This window comes from Macrotis lagotis, chromosome 2 (assembly GCF_037893015.1).
Source record: "Macrotis lagotis isolate mMagLag1 chromosome 2, bilby.v1.9.chrom.fasta, whole genome shotgun sequence".
In the NCBI taxonomy this organism is placed as follows: domain Eukaryota; kingdom Metazoa; phylum Chordata; class Mammalia; order Peramelemorphia; family Peramelidae; genus Macrotis; species Macrotis lagotis.
Window position 1 is genome coordinate 261,343,949 of NC_133659.1, and position 9,052 is coordinate 261,353,000.

Here is a 9,052-nt window from a genome sequence, read left to right on the forward strand (position 1 = left end):
TATATTTACAACAATCCTGTGATATAGGTTTTATTATTCCCATTCATAGATAAAGGAATTGAGAAAAGTTAAATGACTTGGTTAGGAATCACACAACTGTTAAATGCCTGAGGTGAGATTTGAACTCAGTTTTTCCTGCCACCAACATCTTTTTCTACTTCACCACCTATAAGTGTAAAGTACTTAACAAAATCTGGTACATGGTGGGCACTTAGAAAATGCTTAATCCCTACCCCTTTCCAATTAAAAATATAAACTCCTTAACTAAGTCATCCAAGTCCACTTCCCCCCATAATTTGGCTCTGATTTTACTTGATTTCAGTCTGATTCCCTTTTCATTGTCCCTGCTCCAGGAAAATAGAAGTTCACAATTCTCCAGTCACTATTTCTCTTCTGCCTAAGTGCTTCAAGGCAGGCTTCCCCCTTCCCCCACCAATTCTCATTTCTGCCTTTCGAAATCTTCCTTGAAGCTCAAGATATACCTCTTCCATGAATCCTTTGTTCACTTTTGGGTTCCTTCTCAACTTTTCTTTGAACATTTTATCCAGACTTCTCATTTTGCTATCAGACTATCTTGTGTATAGCTAGACATTAATATGTATTTATTTTCTTCTCTCCATTAGATTCCAGCCTCCAGAATTTAGAGACTATTTTTATTTTCATCTTTGTAAGCCCAGGAAATTGTTTTATTCATTAACCGAGGTGTGATAAATGTTTATAGAACTGAAGAACTGAAACTGAGTTTTTCTAAGTGATTTTTAAGAAAATCTGCTGTTTATTTTATTCTTAACTTTTGGAGAAAGCAGAAAAGTCCTGGACCATCAGAAATCCTATTTATGTCTCTCGATGCTTCCTTTACTTTTTTTTCCCTTCAGTTTCCTTATTGAGAAAACCAATCTTGGACTTTTTTTTTTTGCTTGTAACACTTCCTAAGGGAAGAACATTTATGGTATAGAACAAATGTCATTAAACTTTTTGTGTGTTCCAGAACCGTTTGGCAATCAGTCTGGTGAGGACTCTGGATCTTTTCACAGAATCATGTTTTTTTTTTTTAATTTAAGGAAAATGGGTAGGTAATTATTAAGTGTCTGAGGCTGGATTTGAACTCACGTACTCCTGAATCTGGGGTTGGTGTTCTATCCACTGTGCCACCTAACTGCACCCTAGAATCATGCTTTTAAATGCATAAGAAGTGTATAATAAAGGCAACTAATTCTACTGAAATAGTTATCATTTTTTTTAAAGTTCAGAGAACTAAGTTAAAACCTCCTCATGTGGTGACAGGATCACTGATGTAAGAATTATTAGACTCTCACTAACTTGCTGAGTGACTTTGGGTGGAACATGTTAAAATGGAAACACCATTACTCATCTTCAGATCCCATTTCTGTCACTACCTATTGATCTAGACAAGCCCTTTAACCTTTCTTGGTTTCTGACTTCTCATCTATAAAATTAGAGGATAGGACTAAATGGTCTCTAAATTCCCCTGTTATTCATTTATTTGAGATTGGATCTCCTCATCTCACTTGGACTGGATTAGCCTAAAAACTTTGAGTTTCTTCCATTTTTTCAACCTGCACTCATTTTCAATCCTCCCTGGGCAACCTCCACTCTAGGGAGCTGACTCCATTGGTGTCAGACTTATTTGGGCAGTCAATTGGTTTTAGCCCTACTGTAGCTCAGAGCTCAATTGATGTGACCCATAAGCTTCAGCATCTTTAGTAAGGATTACAGACATAATGCCACATCTAGCTTAAATTAGTGATTTATTGTCCTTTGGCAATAGTTTCCCTGTGATAAACCATCCTACATGACCTTTAAGTCCTTTCCAACTCAAATATTCTTTAATCTCCATGCTGGTATCCTATATATAGTCCACTTGTTCCAATATATGGAAAGATCCTGATTGTGAGTTATATTGGTCTGGCTATCAAAAACTAGTAGCCTATTCTTTGAGATACTTTTCACTACCTTTAGTGAATAAATATTACAATTCCCTAGTACTTCACTAACCTAATAGCTCTCTTCTTTTTCTATGTGAATGTATTGGTTTCTCTTTAGTTAACAGTATATTTTGCTTCTCCCTTTACATGCTAACTAGAGGGGTTAGGATTTCACTACCACAATCCCCGGCCAGAGTCTTTGGTCTACCTACTGCTTGACCTGGAGGGTTCTAAAGAAGGAGACCTAAGAACCATAGCTCTTCTGTTTCCACTTCTCTTTTCCCCACTCCCATTCCCCCAATAGAAACTGGTTTCATTCCAAGCCTTCTCTCTTTCACTATTTTCTCAATAAAGGTCTTGATCCAAGATGAAGTTAGAGAAGAAAGATAAATCTTCTTAAACAGGAAGCATGTCTTTCCCTTACTACTGCTGAGCCCCAAGACAGAGGCATATCTTTCCTTTGATTTTTCATGACATGGTTACTTTATTCAAATTCATATTTCCACTGGCCTGGAAACCATTCCCACTTTTAATAATTAGCAATATCATTTACATAATTACAATACTATTTACATAATTATTGCCTTAAATAGTGCAAATGTATATTGGGACTTTCGCCAGCACTTCACATAGTGTCTGACACACGAGAGGCATTTAATAAATATTTATTGACTAACATATATAGTGGAAAGAATGCTGAAAAACTCTCACATATGTGCCTAAATCATTTCAATTCAATTCAATTAACGTATTTTTATAAAACACCTATTTTGTGCAATACCGAGATGCTGCTTATAATACAAGAAGTGCAGAGTTCAAGTCTTGCCCCTGATGTATTATGGCTGTGTGATCTTGGGCAATTCATTTAACCTGTATATTATCTAGTAATTCTCTGAGACTACAAACCATTGAGAATACTGAGAATACTAAGTCCTACATCGGAAGGAGTTTCAACATCAGGGAGTTTCCGAAATCAATGAAATTACAGGACCAGGAAAGAAGGAGAGAAATAAACTTTATGAAGCTTCTTCTGTGTTCCTAGAACTGTGATCTTTATAACTATTTTCTTGGGGCAGCTGGATCACCAGACTTGGAGTAAAGAAGATGAGTTCAAATCTCATCTCAGGTACTTGACACTCACTAGATGTGTGACACTGTGCAAATTTCTTAACCCCAATTATCTCTCTCACACACAAAATACACACACACACACACACACACACATACACACACACACACAAACACACTCACACACACTATTATCTCATTTGAACCTCTTAACAATTCTTGGGAGGTTAGACTCTGTTAGTATTTCCATTTTACCATTAAGAAAATTGAGACAAAGATTAAGTGACTTTTCTAGGGTCACATAGCTACTAAGTGTCTTAAACTGAATTTGTGGGGGGGGGCGCTAGGTGGCGCAGTGGATAAAACACTGGCCCTGGAGTCAGGAGTACCTGGGTTCAATTCCGGTTTCAGACACTTAATAATTACCTAGCTGTGTGGCCTTGGGCAAGCCAGTTAATCATATTTGCCTTGCAAAAAAAAAAAAACAAACTGAATTTGAAATCAGGTCTTCCTGATTACAGGAACAGTGCCACTTACTCTACTTTGTTAGGTGAATTGAACAAAACAGTTGCTATTCTCATGGAATATATATAAAAAAGAAAATATAAGGAAATTTAAAGGGGGAAAGACCCTAAAAAATGAGGGGAAATAGGTGTTAATACAGAAGAGATAGTGTTTGAATAAAGCTTTATAGGAATATAAGGATTTTGAAAATCTGAGAACAGGGAATATATTTCAAATAAGAAGGAGAACTTGTATAAATTACTGGAGGCAGGGCATGCCATCTCATACTTAAGTTATAGCTAACTCTTCATAGAATTCATAAAGAAAAAAAGTTTAATTCAACACATATTTAAAACTCCCTACTATGTTCAAGACACATGATCATTCTAATTATTTCAAACTCCAAAAGAAGTTTACAAAACACTTTTCACTCAATCACTAAACCAAGGTAGAATAAGTAATTTTCCACATTTGACAGAGGAAGAAATTAAGGCAAATTCTAGAAAGTAACAGAGTCCAGATTTGACCTTGATAGAAGCCTGCATAGTTTTAGGGTGTATGTCTAATGGGAGGTTAAAGGGGAAGTGAGTCCTCCTTAAATCAGCCCATGTCAAGAATCAAAGGAATCATAGGATTTAAAGCTAGAAGGGATTTTAAAGATATGTTGCCCCATGCCCTGTTTTACCTAAGGAATGTAACATCTAGAGAGACTAATTGGCTTATCCAAGGTCAAACAGGTAGTAATCCCACCAGGGACAGCTTCAGTTCCCCTGCTTCACCTTAAACACACACACACATAAACACACACACCCTAACATTCTATCCATTACACAAAGGGATCTGGGCATTAGCACAGAAAATAATCACAGAGAATAATAGCATAGAATTTTATGGTCAAAAATAATCTTAGGGAATTATCTAATAATATATTTCATGACCAAATTATTAATCTTATCTAAAATGTTTGATATATGCACTGATTTTTTTTCTTAAAGAGCCCCCGACCATAATAAACAACTCGTTATGTTCCAAGGAAACCTTTTCCATTTCTACATAGTTATTTTTGTTAGGAAGACATTAAAATATATTGTTATAAATCTTCATCATATCTTAACATCCATTGCTTCTATGTTAGCTCTCTGGAGACAAATCTATCAAGTCTAATCTCCCTTCCATGTGGTAACCCTTGAAGAAAAGCACCATGCTCCCCTCCGATCTTCCCATGATTTCATTCCCAACATCATCTCGGTCACTCTTTAATGGATGTACTCCAACTTTTTACCATCTTTCCTAGAATGTGCTTCTGTGAATTGCAGATAACACTCTATCTGTGACCTGGTCAGAAGAGAATACAGTTTGACCACTTGACACCTACTCTGAACATTATACTGAATTTGGAGGACACTTGGTTTCAACTATTTCCTTCAATCTTTTTAGCTATATGATGGCAGAAAAGCCATTTTATTTCTTAATTCACCCCCTTCACAGGGTGGTCAAAAGGAAAGTCCTTTGTAACTTTAAATCACTGTGTACCTTTGAGCTATTATTATTCCAGAATTACAGTCACAGAGTTGAAAGATAGCTCAAAGGTCACCTCCACTTGGACCTGGAAAATCATTCTCTCTCTCCAATATCCAAGATGAAAAGGGGTCAAACCATCTTATGCTCAAATACCCCCATGGATAAGGAACACTTTTTCCTCTAGTGGAGCCATTCCAGGTTTAGACAACACTGATTGTTGAGAAACTTTTCTTTATATTAAGCTGAAATTATACTATAATGACTTCTAGTCTGTGACTTTGAGCTAAGTATGCCTCCATATAATTATATGCATATATTCAAATTAATATTGCATGGTGTGCATGCATGGTCACATACATGCATAAATGGACAGGTGTATATTTATAATAGACTTGTGCTCATGTGTAAATATGTACACACATGCAGCTGAATGGCACATATGCATGCACAGTCTATATACATGTTCATAGACAAGCATGTGTTCTTACATGTTAATATATAAATATATACATATATTTAACAACTTACTATGTACTAGGCACTATGCTTGAATGTTTTATAATTATTATTTCATTTGATCTTCATAAACAGCCTGGGCAAGTAGGTTCTATTGTTCTCATTTTTACAGATGAAAAAATTGAGACAAACAGAAGTTAAATGACTTTACTCAGGGTTACCAAGCTATTAAGCATAAGCACTTTAAACTCAGGCCTTCCTGACTCCAGATTCAGTACTCTATCTACTGTGCCACTTAACTGACTATAAGCCTAAGACTCTTTTTCTACTACACAAAAAGTTATGCACTCCTTATAAATTTGTATCTATCCATGAGAGAAAGAAAGAAAGGGGTAGTTTTAAATAGGAATGAATTTTTCACTCATAACTAACCTAAGATTGCAATCATTGTCAGAATCTGAGGAAAGAAACTGATTTTGGAAAATATCTGAATCCCAATTAGTCCACTGAGTATTTACATTAATCAGGGTGGAAGCAGGGAGTGACATTTGGCAAAGGGGAGGGAAATCTTGGATGACTTCTGTCAATTTTATGAGCTGAATCAACTTTCACACATCTGTTCACTTTCTCTTCTGATTCTAAACTTGAAGTAAATTCATTTTCCCTACTGAAAAAGCAAATCTCAGATAAGTTAAAAGAATTTTAGAGTAATATAGTCAATCTATAGCTCTTGAGAATCAAAATCACTTCCTATGATTATACAAAATGTAATCTGAGGATTCAAGAGTGCTACTGGCTGGATTACATTATCTAGAGATCTGTGGAATCTCAAGCAAGTCAAGAATTGAACTAGATGGTGATGATAATGATAACAGGGATGAGGAGGAGGCTGAATGTAACTAATATCTCTTTAAAGTTCACCATAATGAAAGTTTGGTTTCATTTAAGTATGATTATCTCAGTTAGTGGCAGAGCTGATATTATAAGCCAGATCTTCTGACTACAAATTGGGTGTTCTGGCCTTATGAATTAGTGATTTTATGTAGTGCTCATCTTGATTTTCTCTTTCTCATCCCTTGTTCTCCCCAAAACACAAACACACACACACACACACACACACACACACACACACACACACATTTATTTCAGTTCTGCTGGCTCCTCCTTCATCTTTCATACAGTTAGAAAATACTGGAAATTTTTTCCCAAGAAATATGCCTTCTTTAATTTCCCCAATTTTTTTCAACCCTGAAAGGGTTGAAGGTACTCCAGATAAGTCTGGAGATGCTGGAGATAATTTCTTCCTTTTAGTGATGAGAGGTGGGATAAAATACGAATAGGATATCTTATCCTTAAGGAAACTTAATTTTTTTGCAAAAAATGCAGAATCAGAGTATTTGTTCCCTGAATCCTTTTTCTCTCTCCTCCACCTCACAACCATACCTTTCCCTAGTCTTGTAAATTTGTGAATTTCTGACAAAAGAAAAAGTAAAAGTCAAGAAAAAGCCCCAAAATGGGGTGGGTTCTAGATTGCTAGTCTCTTCTGGCAGTTGTACTTTGCTTAGGACTGCTTACGACTTTCTTGGACTGTTTCTTATGAAATAATAATTCCTCACATTTAAATAGCATTTTTAGATTCACAATCACTTCCTATATACAGTCTTATTCCATCTTCACAACAATCTTGCAAAGTATAAAGTGAAAATAGTATTATTTCCATTTTAACCAAGGAGGAAAAGAGCCTCAAACAAACAAAAAGATTTGTTTGGTGTGATACTCCCTCTAAGTGGGAAGTCAAGATTTTAGTCAAGGTATTCTGTTTCTAATTTTAATGCTTTTCCCAACTCTCTCACAGAAATGAGTCCTAGTCCTACCTCTTTCCTGTGGAGGCTGAGAGTTCATTCAATATCTGTGATAGACTGTGGAGGAAGAATGCTGAAGGAATTTGAGGAAATAAAGTTTACTAGGGACTCCTGGCTTTGAGATCAAAAACTTTCTATTCTGCACCCACTCACACCCTCTAGATAGTTGAGAAAACTAGAATGGTAGAAAAAGTCATGGATTTGGTATCAAAACATTTAAGTTAGTATTACAGCTCCACTTTTTACTGCATCTATGACATAGCCAAGTTCCTTCCCTTTTCCTGTCCTCAGTTTCCTCCCCTACAAAATGAGGACTTTGGATTAGATGGTCTCTAAGGTCCTTTTGAACTCTAGTACTCCTAGATAGTCACCTCATTCCCCTCCTCTTAACATTAATAAAGAAGGAAGGAAAGAAGGAAGGAAGGAAGGAAGGAAGGAAGGAAGGAAGGAAGGAAGGAAGGAAGGAAGGAAGGAAGGAAGGAAATGCAAATTTATTATTTGTCTACAAAGTACTAGGTACTGTGCTAAGCCCTTTACAAATTTTATCTCATTTTATTCTCACAAAAGTCTTGGGAGATATATTTTATTATTATCCTTATTCTATAGATGAGTTAACTGAAACAAAGAAGAGATTATGTGACTTGCCCAGGAACAACCAATTCAAATGACTGTGGCTGTATTTGAACTCATATTTTTACTCCAGGGCCAGCATTCTATCCACTGTGCCACATCATTGCTTCATAGGGCACACCCCCTTGCCCCCAACCTATCTCTTAGGTCTGCATGGGTCCTCTATGTTCCTGGTGGGTAGAGGAAGGGTTTCCCAAAGATACTTTAGAACTTCCCTAGGTCCCACCTCACCTCTGACTGCAAATAGCAGCCTGGCAGCTCCTGGCAGATCACTTGGTCCCTTGAGCAGTCACAGGATTCAAGTTCCTCTAAGCATCCTGTCCGTGGTTAGATCAATTGGCTTCAACTCTCCATATCAGCCCCTGTTCCTGTGTCTCAGGGAGTCACCCTTCTTTCCTGATTGTACCCTCAGCCCTGGTTTGGTTCCGCTGTCTCCTTCTCCTTCCAGGTCCTGGTCCAGGCCCACAATTCCTTTGCCTGAGATCTGGCCACTGTCAAGTGATAATGGGCTTGGTTGAGGTTCAGAACCTTGTTGCTTTGGTTAACTCCTCGGCGTGGAATTTCAGGACCACTGCCTCTGGGCAGCTCCTCTTCTCTGGTCAGCTGCTGAGTGTGGCAGCAGTTTTGATTACTCCCCCCTCCTCCCTCTCTCCCACCCCCAACACCCCTCCTTCCAGCCTGAGGTGATGGCCTACTGGCTGGCTGACTCCTCCTCTTACAGAGAGCACTAGCTGAGAAGCCTCCCCTTCTCTCCCCTTCTCTCCCCTCCTCTCTACTAGCTCCTCCCGACAGGTTGCTGCTGGTCTTTCATGGGAGAAGGGGAGGGGAGAGAGGAGGTCAGAGTGGAGTAAAGGCTTTCTTTCCTGGAGTTCACTGACTAAAATGGTGAAGGGAAATATGGTGATGAAGACTCAGGAAGGTTCTGAGGTTGGGCAGAGTTGACCAATGTCTGAAGAAACTTTCCATGTCGTCTTTAAAAATAGCAAGAGAATTAACTACACCAGTACCTTCTTCCTCACAGGGTTCTTGGGGAGGTCAAGTTAGTTCATGTATATAAAAATGCTT